Below are 23,428 nucleotides of genomic sequence, written 5' to 3'. Positions count from 1 at the left end.
TGCACTATGGATTGTTTGAAGATCCACCATATTCCCCAGATTTGGCTCTCTCTGACTTCTATCTCTTCCCAAAAATAAAACTCTTCCTCACTGGTCAGTGTTTTTCTTCGAATCAAGAGATGATTACAGCTGTAGAGGGGTATTTTGGAGATCTTGCTGAGAACAACTACAGGGACGGGTTAATGGCGCTGTAGCATCGCTGGAATAAATGTATTAGTCTTAAGGGAGATTATGTTAAAAAGTAAAAAATAATTTTGAAATTATAAAATCGGTTTTTTTTTTATTGTTAAGCCTAGAACTTTTCAGACCACCTTCGTATATACATATATGCAGAGGAGAATAGACAAGTATATATACTTAATTATTATTAATTTAAATAACTAGAAAAATATGTATATCTTTTAAAATTTATTTAATTTATAGTAGACTTTTATTTACTTTTAATTTATATTTATGCATCATTATGTTATTTATTTTAATTTTTATTATATTATTCAACATGTTAATCAACAGCCAACATGTAAAAGAAAATGTGACACAGAGGGCGCTATAATCACAGTGCTCATTCTCAGCTAAGCAGAGCAATCATTCTGCATCATCCGAAGGGAACGGATAGGAAACGAAGTTCATTTCACGATGCACACTTGTGATACATCGTCAATATAAGAACAAATTAAGAATAAGCAGGTGTTTAAATTTCCTTACAGAAAACTTTAGTGGTATGTTAAACCTCGCTTGTGGAGTAGCAACAAAGCTCTGCAACTTCAACGGCTGTCCGTTTCCCTAGTAACCTTCCTTCCTCCCTCCCCCCTACTATAGCAATACAGCACGAATGTATTGATCTCTCTCTTTCTGTATCCCCGCCACTCTAAGTGCGAGCTACGGCATCACAGTTGCCTAGTCTTACGGTCAACAGCGGGATTCATCGAAACAGCTCTCTCTCTGTGTGTGTTTTCCTCTCGCTTAGCGCAGATTTCATGACGACATCCCAACAGTCGTTTCGGGTGAAGCTGACAGGAACGCTCAGTTATTTGCGTCCGTGGAGAGTGCTGGAACTGTGCCCGACACTGTGTGAACTGTCGCCATCCAGAAACGTTGTCTCCGACAGATCTCCATGTTGATGGTGAGTGTTTCGATGTTATTACTGTTTTTTTTTTAATTCGTTATGCACTTTAAGATAGGACGAAGAGACATGGCGATATCTTTCGTATTAGATGCATCGTCTGTGGCGGGGGGGGGGGGGATTAGCAATGATAAAATTTAGGGTATGGTGTTGTTTATTAAGATCAGAGAAATATGTTACTGGGTCCACAGAGGTTTCCAGATAACACTGAGAAGTTGGTTACTGCTCAATAGTGGCACAAGGCAAAGGCCTTGTGCACTCTCTTAAAAGAACAATTTTTTTTACTAAGTTGTAATGCAGATGATAATTTTAAAAAAACCTTCTTTTTAAAAACTTTTAAAAAATCTCTCTTTAAAAAAATAAATACGGGTATGAAGCAAGTTATAATGCGAACTTAATCATGTATGATTAAGTTCTATTGTATTATTTCAGACTAATATTCATCCTCTTTCTCTCCACTCTCCCAGTTCACGTTATGTGATGCATTGTTATTCAATCAGTACTTTTCAGGCTTCGATAAAAGATGACCTTGGCGTGCTTCGTTATCAATCGACCCTCGAAACTCCTTTCATCTAAAAATATTTTAAGATGTTAATGCATGTTATTTTTTTCTGGATGTTTGCCACACGTTATACAATCATTTATTAGCTCCATATGCAAGAACCGGTTCGAGTTTCATGTGGGTTTTGAGCGACGTGATTTGAATTGTGAGCAAGGTACAATACGTTTCCTTAATTTGTGTTATTATCCTTAAAAGTTGTTTGGTTTTACTTTTACGTTATGTAGAAATTGATTGTAGTGAATTCTCTTTTAAAACAAAATGTCCTTCGTTGGAACATATCAATCGCTTATATTTACCAGTTTTAAAAATTATAAAAATCTTTATTATCTGAAATCTGAAAAATCTTTATTATATATGCATTACTTAAACATAACCCCAACAATATAATAGCTTATACTAACATCCCTATTAAGTTGTTCACTAGGTGTGTTCTTTGGCCAGTTTGGGCTGCCAGGCATCAACTATAACTGAACAGACTATGCTGGTATAAGCGAACATTGACCGGGAACTGTAGGGCTCTGGAAATCTGCGACCTAAAGAAAACAATCACAGTGCATCCTTCGATGATTGGATACAAGAGTGTGGGTGTGGCGAATTTCTTGGGGACGCCATAGTACGATGCTTCCGACACCGTAGCAATTTTAGTCAATAGATTCGCGTCACTTTCAACACGACAGTACGTTCTGTCATACTGCAGATGATACTGAGACATGGTGTGAGGAAAATGTTGTAAGATATGATCAGAGGCGTAGCTGGGATGGGGGGGAGGTGGCGGTACGCCCCGGGCGGCACTTTGAACTTTTGCAGTTTATTCTAAAATACAGGCTAGAGAACTTATTTCCAAATATTGTAATACTACTGCGAAGTTTTCCTCACAATTACTGTAAGTGTCGCTAGCTGTTAGAGGAGTTTTTCTAAATAAAATTGATTAAGAATTACCAATATTACTAAGAAATAGACTTCGCCAATGTCATCAACGATTTTGCTATAAAGCAAGGAAAATGACATTTTAGAATGTTGAAATTAAAGTTTTACTTCAAAAATAAACATAGTGTTTTAATTTATTTCCCTATACGGCGTTTTGACTTTTTGTAGTATTTTTAGTGTGTATTGAGAGGGACGACAAAAGCTCTAGCTACACCACTGGACATGATCACAACTCAGCCGAACACCTTTACAACGAACTGGAAATTCACATGTGGGAGGGACTGACTAATAGGTTCGACAATATGACACGAATGAATGGTACAAAATGCCATACCCACCACAAACTGATGGTAGCATGTCTGGATGGATAGTGTGATCCGATCTCAAAGAAGATCCCCGTATTGTTGAAGTGCGTGTGTGTGTAATTTAGGTTTCTCTGGAATATAGTGTCCCAATTCATTAATAGATTGAATAAATTTAATTCATTTATTCAATCTATTAATAAATTAATTTATTAATTAGATGTAAGCATTTATTCTAGCAGAATGCATACAACAATAATAATGATAATAACAATGTCGTTCACAATATACGTTGATTTTTCCTTCCTTTTATTTTAGAACAGCGGATGGGCTATGAACTGTCTCCGGAATGGGGTCAAAACTTAAGAAAAGTAAAAAGGGGACTTCAGTATCATATATTTATTCTTAAGAAGTCCAGCTCAATTCAATATATGCCGTACATATATTTTATTAAATTTCTGCAACTTCCTTACATCGGAAGCTGAAGGAATGTGAGGTGTGTGTATGTGTGTGTGTTTGGGGGGGGGGGAGATAAATTATTGAAATATTTGACTTTGAATTAGCATACACTGCCTTAGATACCCACAAGAACATGTCATAAATTATATTGCAAACCGCATTCCTTCCTCTGTATGTGCTCCATCTTCAAAAATTAATATAAAATATGTACGCCGATGTAATCAACTTTCAATAAATAATGTTGGTGTATCACTGAGCATGCTTCACTTCGTAAAATTATAAATGTAACTTTCTACTACTGCTTAAACAGCTGTCTGAGAAAGATTTGCATAATCAGGAAAAGTCCTTTTCCAGGATCAAAAACAAAATCTCATCTCAAAATGCATGTAGTTATATATCTAAAGTTATACCCTTGCACATTTATATAGATAATATAAAATTAATCTTGTTATATCTTATAAAAAACATATTAATTCATATTATTGTAATTATATATCTATGTATGTTTATATTTTGCATTACTTTTACATTACTGCGAATACATTGTGTTTTAATATGTTATTATAATTAAATAATTATATTTTATTATATTTTGATATATTTAAATACCTCAATAGTTAAATATCCAATTTGTGAATTTAACATGCTATATTCATTAAAATAAAATTTTGGAGACAACTACCGTGTTTGAGTAAGAATTTCAATTTAATATAAATCAATATAACTACTTGATGTTTCGACCTTCCTATGAAGGTCACCAACTCGAGTATACATACATACATACATACATATAATAATAATAATAATCAGCTTTATTTTCCCTTTATTCTTTTAAAGGGAATAGTCGAGGCCGTTTTTGCCTTATTTAACGTTTAGAGACTAAATGGAAAGTTCATTCTCCACTGGTAGCCAATCAGAAATAGTTGGCGCAAGACAAATTTTAAACGGCATCCAGTGAAGAGGCTAGCAAACAAGTGCCGCTATTTCGTAGTCTCTAATCCTAGCACCATATGGTATTGTCTGAAATAGTGAAATTGTTTATGAGACGAAAAACCCGAATTTATTGGGGGGGGGGGACGCGCTTGCCAGTGCCGAAGATCGACTAATTCGGGAACCGGTCGAAGAAAGGCTTAGAAAGAATTCCTCGAGTCGGCGCTCGAAATTAAACCTAGGTCTTTCTTCGTGGGCATGAGCTCCGAGGAAGTAAACGCATTTCCACTGAACTACACAGGACTATTCAGCCCATATAACTTTTGCTTTGTTCTCCAGCAAATCCCCACTTTAGGACTCTAGGTAATAATTTTAGCTCGTATTTCATATATTGACCAAATCCAATATTGTTTATGTTTTAATGTCCCTGTTAATTTTTAGCCAAACAGATAACATTGCTCTAACTTGGATATATTATAGTAGTTCTTTCTCACCATAGGTATCGAGCAAGTAGTGTAAAGGGTTGACTAAATTAATGTATCCTTTGGCATACAGTGTGTATTGTAATGTAGCTTGTCTCTTTGCATACTCCAGATGATGGATGGCCTTGATATAAAGGTCAAAACTTCGGTAATTATTTAGTTTATATTAAATTATGAAGACTACTCTAATACATAGTTGTCCTCATAATTTTATTTTATTGTATGCTGTTCACGAAGAAACTCTGAAATTGAGAATTATATATTTCAATATTAAATTAAGAATTAATATTATGTAAACGGGTGAAGTTAACGCTTTTTATACTTCCCGTTGTCTGAAACACTGGTAAAAATAATTTATGAGCATTTGGCTTGCTTTGTGGGGGCTGAGGGATTAGGATTAAGTGATACCATTGGAAAGTAAAGCTTTAAGTCTTCTGTTCTTGTAGAGATTATATTCGTTGTAGTTTGCAGTTTGTTGTATCAGTTGATCATAGTGCGTGGCCGCTTTTGAAAAGAACTTTACAGCAAGAGAGAGAAGGAATGAAGAAATATATAGAATACTGGTGTCGTGGTGAATCTGAGCATTTAGTATCATACGCAAGCATTTGTTTTGCACTCGTTGCAATTTTAGTATGTTAACTTTGGAGATATGACTCCAAGACGGAGAGCAATACGTAATTATAGGACGAACGACTATCTGATAGAGTAATATTTTGTTCTTCGTGTTTAATTTGCTGTGTCAATTATTCAAGAGATAGAGTTAAGCGATAGTTTTGGATACTACTTTCACACAGATTTGCCTGTATGGTTATTGAAGCACAATCTTCTTCTAGTAGTACCCCGAGATATTTGGTTTCTATTTGCCATGAGATGTTGGTACCACAGAATAATGTCCCCTTTGGGAGATGATAGCCTTCTGGCGAAAAGTATGACTACACTTTTTTAGGATTTATTTGCAGTCTCCAGCTGAGAGAGCCATTTTGCTTGCATCGAAATGCTATCTTGAAGTTTTTTGGTTACAATATGAGGACGGAGTGATCTAGCTAATACTGCCGTGTGATCTGCATATAAAGTCATGACTGACACCATGGGGTTCTGTGGAATATCTGCCATGTAGAATGTAAACAAACGCGGTGCCAGTAAGGATCCTTGTGTAACTTCAGCCAAAATTCTACGTTGGGTAGAGCTTATTCCATTAATTTTGACCTGCATTTTTCTATTGGTAAGGTGTAACTTGATTAAACGTATCATATTCATTGATATGTTGGCTGTAATGAGTTTGTAAAGCAAACCATAGTGCTATATTTTATCAAAAGCCTTCGCAATGTCAAGGAATTGTATTTCGTAGTAATATAGTCTATTAAAACCACGTCGCCTTCAATATGGATAAAATACACCACTCCTCTACACTTCGTATCCATCATATATTTCAATGTAATATCAATGATATTACAATTTTAATATGCACTTCGCATCCATGGTAACCTGGACGTATATATTCGTCTTGGCCGACGAATTTGTTGGGTGATATTGTGATTTCGACGAAAGCCGAAATGTTCACATTGTATAATATTTAATCTTCTGCTGATCCTTGAAGTCTGGAGAGGATAATATTTTCGGCAATTTTTCCTAGATTTGATAACAGGCTGATGGAGCGATAATTCTGAGGTAAATGAGGATCTTTTTCCGGCTTGTGAACTGGTATAATGGCAACAATTTTCCAGGAGGGAGGGAAATATTGTATTCTAAGGATTACAATCATGATGTTGACAAGATGCACTATAGCTTTGCGCGGTAGCAATTTGATGACTTTGTTTGCGATGCCTTCCGAACATGGAGCTTGTGAAGTAGAAGTAATCAGATTTGAATTATTGTCAAGTTGTTTTAGTGCGAGTCTAACATGACGATGCACCTTATAAACATGACTGATTTTTAATTTTCCTATGCAGGACTGCACTGTTCTTTCATATTAGTTGCTATAGCTTCTGCCTTTTCAGCATCAGCTAACTGCTAAACCCTGATCTGGTTACATAGAGAGGAGAGATTTGCGTTTGTTTCTGAGATTTTTTTAAAGAATTTCCAGATAGAATGATCTTTGGGATTAATAAATGATGATTTATTTCCCCAATGCAGGTTTATGTGATATTGGAGCTTCTCTGACTGAACTGTTCAATTTGTTGACGGTTTTTTTTTTTAATCTTGTGGAGCACGTATGTTATGATATATTTTCCTTGCTTTATTTTTCTCTCTAATTTTGTTTATTATATCTTCTGGAAGACGGTTAGGTTTGTAAATAGTTGTAGTTTCGGTGACTGCTGCTTGTGATTTTGTTAATTTGATTAGTGAGCTTTTCTATTTCTTTATCAATTTCTTCCTTTGATTTTATGCTGGGTACAGGGCCGATGTACTCATGCATTACTTTTGATAATCTTTCCAAAGCTGGGAAGGAATGAGGGGGGGGGGGATGGTTATTCTTGATTGCCAGATTTAAGTAAGATACGGTTGTGATCTGAGGACAGCTCATTCGGTTATTGAACGTGGTATAGGTATTTCACGTTCTAAGCAATATCTAATACATTTGATCTGCCAAGAGGCTGTAATGAGCAGGCTCAGTAGGACCAACCACTACAATGTAGTTCAATCCTGTGCAATTATAAAGTATGCGATCTTTTTTATTGGTTGTGTTACTGTTCCATGCTGGATGCTTGTAATTCAGATCCACAGAAATAATAGTGGACTCACTTATACCTAGAATGGCTCTAAATCAGCGAACAGTAAAGTTTTAGTGGGTGAGTTGTAAGCAGCATAGAGTTTGAGCTTACCGGCTGTGCTGGTTACACTTCAGTGCCTGTAATCTCTAAATTTGTGGTTGGTAGGTTGATTATTGAGTTGTGTTTAACCTAGTTATTAGCAAAAATGGCAGTTCCCCTCCTCTGTAATCCAGTCTGTCATATCTGTAGAGTAGAACAAGGATCCTCTCAGTTTCGGATTGTTTCATGATCGTAGATGAGTCTCACTTATTAGTATAACATCTGGACTGTATCTCAGTGAAAATTCTTGTAGTTCGACAGTTTTTTTGGAGAGGCCGTTGGCATCCCAAGCGGTAATTAAAAGGGAGTTTGGAAGAAATTTATTTCTAATCATAAGTAAGTGCTGTTAAGACAGAGTGAGTTTCTTGAAGGAATCATTTTGTAGAGGTTAGTGATAGGTCTGAGTTACTGAAATCTTGAATCATGGGAGCAAGAGAGGAGGTAATAACCGCAATCACGTTCCGATGTGTTTGAACCTGGCACGTTGCTTTCATGGGGAGAGCCACTTCGGTGTATGTTTTGTTCATTTGATGAATATCTGCTTACTTTTTTAATTTTGTTTGAGTTTAAGGAAATTCTTCTTCCTTTAGCTGCGTGCGAGGTTGAGAGGAAGTTTGATTATTTTTACTGCCAGTCTGTTTTTTGGACGGACAATATCTTACATAAATTTGTTTTTCTGAATTTTAGTAATGATTTAACATTGTTAACAGATTAATTCGAGAAAAAAGAAACCGGAATTATACATACATACATATTCAAGGCCCACCTAATTGGGTTGTGGGGACAACATCTGCAGGAGGAACTTCCAATGGTCCTCTGCCACCAAGCTCAGGTGTTCTGGTGGAATTCCCAAACGTGTCAACCCAAGGTTTTGGATATAATCTATCCAGCGAGTCCTTGGCCTCCCACCCTCTGGCTTGGCAAAGAGGGCCTGCTGAGGGAGCCTCTCTTGTGGCATTCTGACCAGGTGCCCGTACCAACGTAACTGTGATCTCTCAACACGGAGAAGCAGCGGTTGAGTATTGAGGGTTTCCCGAATTGCAAAGCTCCTGACTCTGTTGAGTCTTGTGAGCCCCGCAACCCCTCGAAGGAACCTCATTTCAGCCGCTTGGATTCGTGTCCGCATTCTTTCGGTCACTCTCATGACTCTCATGACCATAGGTGAGGATGGGGACATAGACTGTATTGAAGACAGCCAACTTTGCATTCTGGCTTAACTCCCGCTTCAATACTACCGAACGGCCAAGCTCCCGCAATATTGAGCTTGCTAAGTCAATTCGAGTATCTAGCTCTGCGTCCCATTTTCCATCATTAGTGAATATGGACCCAAGGTATTTAAACTTCACCTCCCTCATGTTTGTCTTGAGACCACAAATGTTTCGGTTTTGGCCACACTGATCTTCATTCCGGCGTTTGTACAAACAGCTACAAACCAATCCAGGGTCCGCTGGAGGTCATCTGTGGAAGAGCTAAGCAGAACGAGGTCATCTGCAAAAAGCAGACGTCCAATGCTCCATCTTCCAATTCTGACACACTCACTGTCTTGGCTGTGCCTATCAATCCAGTCCATAAATATTATGAAAAGGAGGGGTGACAGAACACACCTTTGGCGGAGGCCAACGGAGACTGTGAAAGGTTCAGACTTTGTGCTGTTTACCCTGACACAAAACTCTGGACATTCATACAGGGACTTGATGGCAGCTAATAGTTGGCCATCCACTCCATACTCCTGTAATACTTGCCAAAGCTTATCCCGAGGAACCCGGTCATATGTCTTCTCCAAGTCCACAAAACATGTGTAGACATTCTTGGCATATTCCCAAGATTTCTCAAAGACTTGCCTTATAGTGAAGATTTGGTCAGTTGTGCTTCTACCAGGACGAAAGTCACATTGTTCTTCCTGGAACTTTGACTCAACTATACTCCTGCACCGTCTTTCCAAGCACTTCGCATACACTTTCCCAGGCAAGCTGAGCAGAGAGATGCCACGATAGTTACTGCAATCCTTCTGGTCTCACTTCTTAAAGACTGGTATTATTATGCCTGTCTGCCATTGCTTTGGTGCTCGCCCAGATATCCAAGCAGCCTGACACACTCGAGTCAGCCAGAGAACACCGTCTCGATTTAAGGCTTTTAGCATTTCGAGCCGAATTTCATCATCGCCAGCAGCCTTGCCCGATTTTAGCGATTTTATTGCTAAATGGACCTCTTCTGCTGTGAGACTAGTCATTGCCCCGATCTGCACCTCTTCGATGTCCACAACTGCTGGGCCACCCGGGTTAAGAAGGCTCTCAAAGAATTCCCTCCATCTGTGGAGGATATCCTTCTCGGTTGTTAAAGGTGCACCATCAGAGGCCTTAATTGCCCTTGCTGTGCACGATTTCCTCCCTCGAAGGCGGCGAATGGTCTGCCAGAATACTTTGTTTGCATTTGCATAGGATGAGTCTAATCTTTCTCCAAAGTATTTTCTGCTTTGCTATCTTTACTGCCTCAGCAGCAGCTTTTCGCTCAGCATACCACAAACGCATCTCAGGTGACCTGACACTAAGCCATATTAGGTAGGACTCCTTTTTTGCCCGGACAGTTTTTTGGACTTCTTGGTTCCACCAAGGTGTCCTTTTCTCACTGCCTGTTGCCACGCCGAGCCGCTTTCTGCCACAGCATGAGAGTGCAGAGGCAGTGACAGCTGTTCTGAACAGCTTCCACTCCTTCTCAACATCTGCAGTATGCTTGGGAATCTCTTTGAACCTGGAGGAAATGTCATCTGCAAAATTCTTCCTCACAGCCTTATTTTCCAATGTCTCCCATTTCACGCGATATAGCCGCTTAGGCCTACCAGCGTTGATGGTAGCATCTGGTTTCTGAAGCCGTAGAGTGCACACAACAAGGTGGTGGTCAGTTGACAGTTCTGCCCCTCTTCTCACACGAATGTCCAACACTGAGGAAAATAGGTCTGCTGAGACTATAAAGAAGTCAATCAGAGACCTTTTTCTAGTATGGAGTTCATTATGGACTTCATTATGGACAAGCTGTTAGTACAGCAGAAGTCCAATAATTTCAACCCATTCGCGTTAAGGTCAGGGGCGCCATTCCTCCCAACCACACCCCTCCATGTCTGGTCGTCTGTTCCAACATGTGCATTGAAGTCACCCATTAGCAGGACTGATTCCATGTCTTCCACCCTGTCAAAAGCAGCATCCACTTCCTCTAGGAAGGCAGAGTATTCTGACTCCAGATTAGGTGCATAGGCGTGCACCACAGCCAAATCATGGGTTTTCATCTGAAGCCTTAACACACATACCCGTCCCCCCAATGGGATTCACTCAGCAACACAGTCTGACAGCTGGGGGCTTGTGAGTATCCCCACGCCCGCCTGAGCAGACATTGTCGGGCTCACACCAGAGTAGTAGAGCTTCCACCTCTTATCCAGGTCGACAGTTCCAGAGCCTCTCCTCTTGGTCGAAGAAAGCCCAACTGAGTCTAGCCGGTAGCGCTTGGCTTCCTCGACCAGTTCCAATTCCTTCCCTGTCAGAGAGATGTTCCAGTTGCCTAAAGCCATAGTCTTGTGCCGTTGTCGTTGCCATTTCCGTCCATTTGTAGAACCATTTCTTTGCGCTGCCCCTAAACATCTCCCCAAATGGGTAGCGGGCCCATTGATGGAGTTTCCTCTAGCAGAGTGCTGAGGAGTGGTGTCTAAGGGAGAGTGTAACATATTTTTCGAACGGGTCCCTTTCGAACCGGAATTATAATAAACAGAATAATTCATAGAAAAAAAACTAAATAATGTCTTAAAAATAAGTAGAAATATATTAATTTGTTGGGCAGTTTTCTTTTATATTTAGAAATACTCTAAAAAATTTAATAGAATAGAAAAGTTTTTGCATATTCCTTTTTTTTATTACTATTTATTATTTATATAATGAAACAATGATAAATGTGCTAAATAATCTTGAATATGAATATATTCTTGATCTTCTAAGCAAAATACTTTGAATATAAAAATATAAATATTCTTGAACTTCGAAGTACAGTATATAAAATATATTAGGAATCGAAATAAGAATAAATATATAAAATTGTTAGGAATCGAATTAGGAACGTATATAGGGGAAAATATTAAAAAATGAAATAAGAATAGAAATGGATTTATGTCATAAGTGACTTCGAAAAAAAAACAAAGTAGCATCTAATAAAATATTTTAGTGCAATTCTAATCACACTAAACATGTTATGAAACAATTAAAAAGTGCATTTAGTGTATCAGGATGGGCCGTGAGGACTAAACAAGCAGCTAGGGCACCATCTTATAAATCAATAATATATTTTTTGTCTGGCATGTGCGTGTGTTTTCCTATTCGGTTTGTTTGCCTCGTTACGCCTAAATACCCGACTTTTCTGGAGCAAATTCCTACCATCACTACGAGACACATTTATTTCAAAAACTCTGATAACGGTTCTCATCCTAGACCTAATGCAAGTCCAGGCCTTTGCAACAAAACGGCTTCCCCAAAACCGACTGAGCAACGGAGGCTCCTCCAGAAAGTGCAGCAATGAAAGCAAAAGAACCTAAGAGTTATGATTATGTTTTTACGCGAGTTCTGTTTCAGTATCGTATAATTGCATTGAATAGAAAAATATTCCAATAATAGTCGGCACAAGTTATATTTAAAATACTGACATAAAACCATAATTACTGAACACAAAGATGAATAAAAAACGAGGAGTAGATAATCGAGCATATAAGTTAAACGTGTTCAAATGAACTTATTAATAAAAAAATAAATAAAAATAGATGGTAAAAAAGTAGATGTAACCAGTATCGTCTTTACTCATAGGCAATTAACTAACAGCCTACGATGTCAAATTATGAAAGACCCTGAATATCGGTTTTGTTTTAACCTTTAGTGCATATTTTAAAAAATTAGTAATGCAATAATAAATTAATATAAAATTTAATTTATTCTAAATTTTATTGAATAGAGCGAGGAAAAAAATGCACATATTTTATATCTGTCAATGGTAAAAGGCGAACACGAAAAAACGATGTTCGCCAGAAACTTAAAACGGGTTGATAATAAAAATATATACAAATGCAATCTATTATTATCTTACCTTACGTACTCATCTTATTAACTAAATTGTACAAGCATTTTCGACAATATACCTATAAAACTGTAGTAAGTTTATTCTGTTCTAGTGAGCGAAAATATTTCCTTCAAACTTTATTTTATTTTGTCACAAAATATTTTTATTTTAGTCATGTATTAATTTTTATGTCACTCTAATACAATAGAAATGGTTTAAAGAGAACGTTGAGAATAAAGAGAAAACGTGTTACTATTGGTGGTGAATACCAATAGGTTGTACATTTAGGGAGCATACAATGGAAGGCCATTTCAAAAGACAGTAATTGTGGAAGGAATGAAAAAAAAGAAAAAGGAAATGTGTTCCGTTAGTTTGGAGATGACTGTGAAGGAGTGTTAAAACTTGTTTTAACGGGTTTAAAAAGGAGTGGGCAGTTATCAATGCCAGTTCTGATGAACAGTGTCCATGGAAATAGTTGTAAAAATGCAAGCAGAAGAAACTGGACGTCTTTATGACAGACAAAGAAGTGACTTATTAAGAAATGGCGGTCGTTAATCAACTAATTTCTCTCTTCTGTACTGAGTGAATATTTTAGGGATCTCTTACAGTATTCAGGATCGAATGATTTCTATTGAGTTAATAGCTGTGTGGAGGTAAATTTCTTAGGGAGAGAGAGAGAGCGCGAGAGAAAGAGAGAGACCCTAATTTCTTGGGTTCTGAGGAGGCGACATTCCTAATTGGATTGATTAGTTATTTCAATCATTAAAATAACCTCTAAAATTGAAATCAGTTATTGGAATAAGCTCTATTAATTCCCAAACTGTGTTCCGCGGAAAGTGAATAAGTGTTCCGTGAAAAATTATCAAAATTAATATGAGCCTTGAATGGTTTTAAATGCTGCTACAAGTTCAAACATGTTTGAAAATCAGGCGCTCCTCATTTTGCGTGTGGATTGTGCTATTAAGGCCAGCGTGCTCTGGCCTTGACTCAGCCGCCCACTGTTGTCGACACCTCCGAGCGCGAGTGAAGTACGGAGGTATCTATTTTAGGAAACGTGCCATTACAAGCAAAGTCAATGTGATGCGCTGCAGCCCGGCATTCCTGTAGTGTGCGCCGTCGCATTTTTCCGATGCGATACAGCCTGCTGCGACGGATTCATATTCCTCGAAGTTAGTATTATGAAAGCTCCCACGATTTTTGCAGAACCTCAATAGTATCATCAGAGTTTTAAGATTCTCAGGATTAGTCCTACACTGTAATCATGCAGTTTATTTTGTCTGTCTAAATTGGATTGCTTTAATAGCCAAAGACCTCTTACTTGCAAATTATAATAATATAATACTATTATATTATGCTTTAGATTTTGCAGTATTCAATAGAATTACCAAAAAATTACTAAGCATTTTATTAGTAATAAAAACGTAAAATAAATATTATATAATTTTTTAAATAATTTTTTACCATTTTTTAGTGGCTGGGTTTTAAAGTAGTAGTTACAAGGTACACCTTTTAATGATAAAGATCTAAATTTTAATCTTTCGGGAGACGAACTTTATACTTTTACAGGTATCTCTCTATTCGTACAAAAGTGGAATATAGCAAGTTCAATTGAAACTGAATTTAGAATTAGAATAGACTTAACATTGTGCTTTGGTTATGAAATATTTACTGTACAATCAGAAAACCAGCTTAAAGATGCGCAAAGTTCATAGACATGAACATACTGACCTATGGATAAAATTCTTTGGTACACTTCAAATGTTTCTTTAAAAATAGAGCTAGTTTTGAAATGGCGTGGTTAAAGGTTATTTAGAATTAACTCCGAGGTTGCTAAAGTGGGTGTATCAATCGTTCAGTGATTAGATTTTTTTTTTGTGGGAAAAGTTGGATTGACGATTAAACTCGAGGCTAATATAATATATTATGTATATAAATATCTGTATTTATGTATTTAAATATAGATATGGTTTCGAAAGCCTGCATTGTTCAATGTTTACGTGTAAGTGTAAAACAAGAAGAAAGAAAAGAAAATGCAACTTAGTTTGCATCCGAAAACATGTAATTTAAAATATTTAAAAATCCGTTAAACGTTTGGCTTTCCAGCTTAATCATCTTTATTGTTGACTTGCCAGGACACAATAATTTACGATTACTTTTAGATACTGACTAAATCGGCTTTAATTACTGAGATTAGTGGCATAGTATTCCATTTAAGAAACTCCATCGTCGATGTGGCAAGGTCAGTAGCAGCGTACATTAATGGAGTCACACTGTTCGTGCAAACAATAATTGTAGTGTAGCATTATTTCAGGCTAAGGATTTAGAGGACAAAATTGATTTTGTCCTCGACTCTTTCATGTTAAGTTAGTGTGTGACAAGCTATCCATTTGCGATAGAAAATCGACTTAACCTACATCCACCGCTGAGACTTTATTATAAAATTTGAGCCCACCGTGGTTTCTCCGAAATATTCAGATAAGTAACATTGCGTGAATCTTTTCATGGAGTTCTATCTTAGTCTAATACCAACTCATTAAAATTTAGACAGAACAGAAATATAAAAGGTCTCAAACGTTGACTACTATTTTAAATTCCTTGCTAACCTTCTCATCGAACATCGAAGAGTGTATAGCATAGCATATCGAAGTAGTTCTTGAAATAAATTACTTTCATATAATTTTATATTTTTCAAATCGCAAACCAATATTGCTTGTAAATTAATTTACTACACCATACATCTTGTATTAATATTTCACTTTTGATGCAAATTTTTCAAGATAAGTGATTATTCATCATATAAAAAAAATGTTCTCTTTAATATTAAACTTCAAAAAAGGAATGTTACTCTAAAATTTAGAATAATTAGACCATTATAGCAGAGAGCATTATAAACCATGTTTTTTTTTAAGAAACATTGATATATTAAATTGGCATACTTTAATGATTGTCTGTTTTAATGAAAATCTGATCTCTTTTTCGAAGTTTAAAAATATATTTATATATTTATTTATATTTAAAATATTTGTTATAAATTACATTACTTAATACCAACCTATTCGCCTCTTCGTTCCCTTTTGTCCATAAAGTAGAGATCCGTTTTCTCCAATTAGCTATATCTTTTATGATTAAGTCAGCTAGAGTGTCCACCTCTTTGAATCAATTACGTTTTTTCTAACATTTTCGCAAAGTTAATTTAGACCTTCCTCTTAGGAAAACCTAAACATTGCTGCTGAAAATATATCTTTCTTTTTTTTTTTTTTAATTTTGGTTTTATAATGATAAAACTTGTGTTCAAGGAGAAGTATGATAGATTAATTTTTCTATCATACTTCTTTTTTTTAATTAATTCAGTTTTCAGCTTTCTTATATAATTCTTCTGATTTGATTTTGCTTGTATATCAGTGTTTGGATAATAATAAAACTATGCCATCTAATTTGATTTAATTTAATTTTTAAATTAATTAAGAATTGAAAACAGAAGACACTGAGGAACATTTTTATATTTAATAGTGGAAATTATTTAAATTAGATAGATAGATAGATGAATTAGAGGTAAAAGATATTTTTCCTTTGGATAGGAGAAATTATTTGTGCATGAAAAAAATTTGTTCATTTTATAACAGGCATGCGAGAATAGCAAAGAACAACAGAAGACATAAAAACACCTAACATTCTATGACATTTGTAAAATGGAGTATATTATTTAAAAAAAAAAAAGAGAAAGTTAAAGAATTGAAGTAGAATAAAAATTGTTATGAGAAGATAAAATAATTAGTTTGTTTTATTTCATTTTGTAGAATCAAAAAGCAAATTCGACATTTTGTCTTTCGCTGAAACTATCCGCATGTTCCATTTTTCGTTGAACAGTATGCGCTTCCTTGTAGTCTTAACCACTTTCGTTGTATTTCAAACTATTTCTTGGAAGAACCTTACAGTTCAATAGGCTGAATGCAGTTGAAGTCTTCTCGAGAAGACAACGCATTAGATGTGTGAATACCTCTACGTGTTTTTAAGAAGCAATTACTTTGTTTGAAATGCTTCTATACTTTTACATTAAGTCTAACCCACTTTAAACAGTGATGCATTTTGCTCAGTTTATGCAAAGTTTGGTAGCAAAAAACAGGTTTCATATAACTCTCTGAGAATCCAGAACCATTTCACTGAACTGTAAGAAGTCTCTCTAGCTCATTTTGTATCGACGGTATCCTTTGGAAACACCTGGGTTCGAATGTCATGTTGACCCAAAACAATCTATATACAGAGGTGAGTTAGCTGATCTCATAAGCAGGTGGAAGGATTTTCTATTCCTAGAAATTCCATTTGTCATCCCGAAAAATATTTAGTCTGCCCATAAAAACCCCGCGTAATTTATGTCTAGCCTCAAGATCTTAGCTGCTTCGGACGTCATCATCTTAAACAATCAATCACCTAGTCAATTGAACTATAAGCCTATATTCACTGTTATCAAAATTGCATCCCACTTTGAGTTTATTTAGATAGGAATGCAGTTCACAAATTCTTAACCGCCGCTATGCTTAAGATGACTTATGTTAAAATTCTGACATTTGAAATAATTATGCTAAATTAGTTGAATTCATCAACTGTAGAATGCATATTATTTGCAGATTCGAAAAATACGTGAGGAGTAATCCTATTGTAGACATTTTATATTACCACACTCAACCACTTTAGTAACGAGCAACCTAAGCTTTTATAATTTCTGGGAATAAATAATTTGTGCTGCTCCACTTTACTTCCGAATCCCACATTGCGAATTATCTTACTGATAGTTCTTATGTATACAGATTACCTCTACTGAGTGACGTTGACAGCTGCACTTAGTTTTCTTGGCAGTATCTACCATCAAAATCGCCACTGCGGCCTTCAGACCGTGACATTATCACTCCAGTTATATCGCTCCCCGTGTTCCCTCTTTGGAAGGCTATTACAGTGTGTTTAGATTTGAAAATAAACAACATTTTAATAGTTACAATGTCATGTTATAAAATTGTCGTGCAAAATAATTAACTGGCATTTTATCTTTACTTGTTTTTTTACGATGAAAAAAGATTTTACGATAAGATTTTCTCTTTGAATGGAAACTCTTCGTTTCAATTACGGGAAATTGAAATGCTGTAATCCTAATATCATTCTGTATATTATTAAATTGTTTTAAGTCAATTTTATGAAATATATTCATGAGAAGTGGTTTCTCTTTAATTATTTGACTTCTAGAAGAGAGTCTAGAAATGCATTGTTGCTCTTACATGGCACTAAATGTGTGCTATAGGTTTCGTAACTTTTTCTATGTGGAGCTGATATAAATCTTTCAATATGGTCTCGACTGCTTAGCATCACTTTCTGTATTGTTATCTGTCCTTTCTATATTATCTAATTTAATTTATTTTATCTACATTGAGTCATTTACATGATAATAATGGAGCGATATTTATGAGCTAAGATCGATAAACTATTCATGCTAATCCATACGAATTCACTTATTAACAATTTTGACTTTCCTACCGATAAACATAAGCTTCCTTGTTTGTCAGATATGAAATATCTTTCTAAACACAGCAGAAATAGAAAATAAAACACACATCAAATCTTCGCAAACCTAACCTAGCTTTCTAGCCAGTGAAGGCAAGCTCAGCCTCTTTACTAATTAATTAAAATGCAAAACGAAACTATTTAATGCCTGTGCTGGGTGATAAACTCATGTTGATCTGTTTCAAAGTACAATTTAATCATTTTCAGATACAATTTTAAGTATCTACAGATTCTTCTAAATAAGTGACCATCAGTATATTAGTACAACCTTTTCTTCGTAACTTATTTAAGTTAATAATAATGCTAAAAAATCGCACAAGGGATCTCTTTTACATTAAAATTGTGAGGTATTTGATTTAGTGACAAAAATGTGGCTTTTGTTTTCATATTTATTAAATTCTGTACTTGTAAGAAGAGCCGATCTCATACGGGTATTTCATCCATCAAAACCGGCGCAGTCAATAGGCATAATACTCTGGCCTCATACCCTTAGTTTCTTCAAAAAAAAAAAAGAAAAAAACCTAATTTTCCAACATCTAACCACACTAAAATCACATAGATTCCTGAATAATAAATATTTAGAAAGCTGGATTAAAATTATCACAAATAAATTATTTTTTTTAAAGTAGTTAAGATATTTTTTCTAGAATTATATTTGTTTTAAGTTTACAATATTAGTGTTTATTGTTAACTGGGAACTACAAAAATAATACATTGGAGCTGTGTGTTCAGAGTTCTTGGAGTTCCTTAAGCTAAACGTTATCAGCAGATAACGAGCTAACCAGCCGATGAGTTATCAGCGAATAACAGCATAGACTGCAGGAATAATATGATTTTTTATACCAGATTTTTTTTCTCTCCTAGCCAAACATGCCTAAGAGCATTGATAGTCTAAATGAACAGCACTTTTGTGCATCGCCACTAAATCTCTAACTATAGCATTTAAGAACTATTTCAACCTTTCCTCTACTTTCGTTATTCAGGAGTTTTCTTTTGAACATAACAGCAATGCAAAATTCCAGCAAAATATAGATTCGGTAGGTTAACTTTATCCATCACGGCTACCTACAAAAAGCGACATTAGGCATGCATGGCAATGCGAAATCAATTTTCATTTTGCAAAATGCTTTTAGTAACTCTAGAAAAATTTCGAATAAGAAAACCTGCACATATATGCATAAAACATATCGGTTAAAACATCTGGTTGTCTAAAAATAGCGTCAGGAGTGAAGGAAAACTGAATTAAATACGACAAAGGGGAACTCTGTTCGACATCGTGCTGCTCTTTAAAATTAGATCTACGATTGGAATGCCTTCAGTCCAGCAATATTTTAAAGAATTCATGTAAAAGTTCCCCCAGGTGATGTTTCATTTCAGAAAGGTATATATGTTTTATTTATTTTCATCGTGTTCAATGATCAATGGGAACTTTGTCCGTATTGAAGAACACAGGAGAATGGGAGAAAATGTTAACCATTTAGCATCAATAGTCTTTTCTTAAAAACACAAAATCGTGTAAATATTTGATTTCATTTAAATATTAATATGACGAATGAAATGCGAAGATCATCATTGGCTACAGCCCTGTGTGTCCCTTGCGCCTTTTCAGAAGTTTCTTTCGGCCTTCCTTGTTCATAAATAAATTTGTCAAATTTTTCACACCCACAGTCATAAAGCCGGAATCACTTCCATTTCTTGTAGACCTTTCGTACTGTTATCTATCCTGGTACTTCACAACTCAAACACAGGATGTGTATATGTACCCTTTAAAATAATATATAAGAGAGAGTGGAGTGCTTTTCTAACATGGTTGTGAATTCTGATGATGAATTAAACTGGAAAATGATATTCTTACTACGGACTATAAGAGCGCTTGTAATTGACATGACTTGATATTCTGTGCGCAGGAATGCGAAGCTTACCTCGATCATGAAAGGATAACCATTTACATGACCTCGATAACTATATATATATATATATATATATATATATATATGCACATGCAAATTATACCTGGGATTCGTTTTCAATCAAATTTATTTCCTTTCGTGATTTCCCTTGGAATACGAACGCTGTTATGTCACACTTGCACAGAGTCGTTTTCTCTCGTGTATGACAAGCATTATTTAAATTAAACTCCCAATAGTTTATGTTAATGTTTCTTTAAAATTCATATTAATTGTTCAGTATTTAAATATTTGCGTAATATTTCATTTTCATGATGCTATAAACAATTATAATTATTGAATTATAATACATCTACTTATAATTTCCGAATTGTAATGTCTACTTATTCTTAGTGAATTATAACATTTATACTAGCATAATGTTATTTGCTTCTTAATATGTAAAACATGACGAACCATATTTTTTGCTTGTAGATTGTTTGTTTTCTAAAAAATTTAGAAATGTTAACTATATGTTTATGTAGTATGATTGATTTTAGTTAATACAAATTAATATTTTGAATTTTCTTAATTGTAAGCTCTGATTCTTAGTATAATTTAACTACACCTTTTTCTAAAAACATTAAAAAGAATTGATAATCATTATATGAAGAAAGAACTATCATGGATTGGGGAGGGTGATTGATTCACTCAACCCAATATCCTTGGAGGGTAATGGATGGCAATGCTGTAGTCAATGAAGTTCTAACTGAGGCTCGGCTATTGCTGTTACCCTCCTGCCATGATCAGAGCTTTAATAGCTCAATAACACCTTATCCATACACTGTCCTCTACAGATAACGGGGAAGATGAAAAGCATTCTTGATTCGCCCCTTTAAGCCAGTCCTTATAAGAATAATAAGAACTATCATAATGGTATTTTTACTACTATGATAGTAAATAATGAAAAAAAAAACGTTACAGATTTAAAAAATGTTCTATCTATACATTTTTATGACTAACTATTTTACAAAAATCACTCACCAGGATGAAATAATTTAGTTACCGATTTAAAACATTTTACGAAGTTATTTTTAAGGGCATTCTACACTGTTTTCGTGTACACTATGTTTTCCAAATTTAACGTCAAAATTTATGTCGTCTGCTAATTACATAGCATTTTGATTCTGATAACTCCTGCCTCCTTTGCAACTGTTTTCCTTACTTTTTATTTTCCCGACCTTTCATCATGAGTAAAAGAATTCGTAAGCAAAAAAGTGGAAGTGTGAAAATGATTCGGAAAGTAATCTCATTGGAAAAAAAAATTGAAATAATAAAGAAGGCGAGTCCAGAGCAAAGATATGACAAGAACACAAAATGGGTGAATCAACTATAAGAGCAATTTTAAGTAAAGCTGATGAATACAAAAAGAATGATAAAGTTACTTCAAGTTCATCCTGCATGCACTCGTATTATAATGTATTATAATGTATTATAATGATTGAATTAGAGACTTCTTTATACACGGATCGAAGATTGTAACCAAAAACGAATCCCGCTAAGCACTGACCATGTTAAATCAAAAAGCATTAAGTCTCTTTGCGACCTTGAAAGGACTATCAATGATGGAAAATAAGATTTCTACGGTAGTGCTGGATGGTTTGAGCGTTTCATAAAGAGAAATAGTCTACATAATGTTCTGATCACAGGCGAAGCTGCAAGTCCAGATAAGGAGGGGGCCGGAAATTATCCAGAGATTTTGAAGAAAACTGTGGAAGAAGGGAACTATTGTGACTAATAAATATTTAATGTCGATGAAACTGGCCTTTTTAATAAAAAGAATGCCTTCCAAGAGTTTTCTGACCAAATCAGAGAAATCTCAGCCTAGTTATAAAGACGCAAAGTCGAATGAAATTACTGCTGGCAATATGCGAGCCGTTTGGAAGCACATTCTTCCACATTGCGCAAATGATTTTAGAGGCCTTTCAAATGAATCTAAGTTAATTAAATCTCATTCTGAGAAATTGGGTGATTCCGACCTACTAAATTTGGATGCACAGCGGGAAGATCCTGAAGAGTATGAAGAAACTTTAATCACTGACAAGCCCAAAGAGGTTTCACAGAAGCAATTTCAAAATAGTTTTCGACGTTTTTAAGCAGCAATGCTTGGAGGCTGACCCTGATGAAGAGAGAAGCAGTAAAATTTGCAGGAGTAGTAGAAGAGGCAATAGGGCCATACCGTCAGTTGTATGAAAAAAAAGAAACAGAATGCCTGCCTGACTATGTTAGCTCAATTCTTTGTTAAGAAGTAGAATAATACATTTATATTCTGAATATGTTTTATTGTCTTTCAGCTTCATGGTTTTCCTTTAACTCGGCTCTGAGACACCTTAATTCTTTTATATAAAAAAAAAAATTCAAAAAAGAAATTTGAGGAACAAATTATACTTTTTTTCATAGGTTATTATATTCGATTAGTGCGCATGAACTTGACACTTGAATTAGCTACACTTTTGAATTCCATTACTGAGATCGGAAACAATAATTCGGGTTTCAAATTCGAGAAACAAGAAAGTTGTCATTTCCGTTTATTCTCTTATTTTTACATTTATAGCAACTGCAATGTTAATTTTTAAAAAGCGTTAATTACGTTTTTCGCTAATTGTATTCTGTAGAAAACTCCTCTGGGGAACCGCTGATTTATTGCTTTACATTATCACTGTCTCTTAAGATTTAATACGTTTTTGCAGAAAGACATTTGGGGATCACAATCGTGAGAGTTCTTGTGCTTGTTTATTTTTGCAAATAAAATTTTCTTTTCTTAACCAAGAAAAATAGTCTTAGTTCAGATCTTGGAATGAATGATGGTTATTAATAAATATATAATAATAACTTCGACTGTGCTTATGTAGGAGAAGGGATTTAAGAAGGGATAATGCAAGATGAAACGGCAAATGCAGCAGTGGTCTCACACAGGATAAGGAACGTGCTAATAATTTACAATACCTGGCAACCGATACAGTTGGAGTTAAATATAGGATAATAACACTACATAAGGAGGGAGGGGGGAGATTGTATAAATCGTAAAGCTATAGGACCAATTAGTCACATAGGAGTAGTTGATAAACTAATGAAAAAAATTCTATTATGAACCGCATATGGTTCATCCTTGAAACAGGTCACTCAAGGTTCAAGGATTCGTCATTTATCTTGACAAATCTATCAAACTTTATCAAGAGTTCATCAGGGAGATATATCTCAGCCAGTGTTTTGATAGTGTACCACATATGACTCTGTTGAGAAAGATGAGTC

The 23,428-nt window shown here is 35.3% G+C and overlaps 1 protein-coding gene across 1 annotated transcript in view; it reads left to right on the top strand.

The window, feature by feature from the left end:
• The first annotated feature begins 630 nt into the window (after positions 1–630).
• The window catches only part of LOC150104837 (uncharacterized), a 122,293-nt gene continuing 99,495 nt past the window's right edge, over positions 631–23,428 (top strand). Inside the window, exon 1 of the mRNA XM_090396007.1 lies at positions 631–1,123. The gene's annotated coding sequence lies outside the window, so the exon portion shown is untranslated. The remainder of the gene's footprint in view (positions 1,124–23,428) is intronic.

The sequence above is a fragment of the Typopeltis vanoorti genome, chromosome 7 (genome assembly GCF_054136105.1).
Source record: "Typopeltis vanoorti isolate ZY-2024b chromosome 7, IOZ_Tvanoo_1.0, whole genome shotgun sequence".
Lineage (NCBI taxonomy): Eukaryota > Metazoa > Arthropoda > Arachnida > Uropygi > Thelyphonidae > Typopeltis > Typopeltis vanoorti.
Note: the sequence above shows the minus strand (reverse complement) of the source record. Positions and strands in the feature narration are given on the sequence as shown.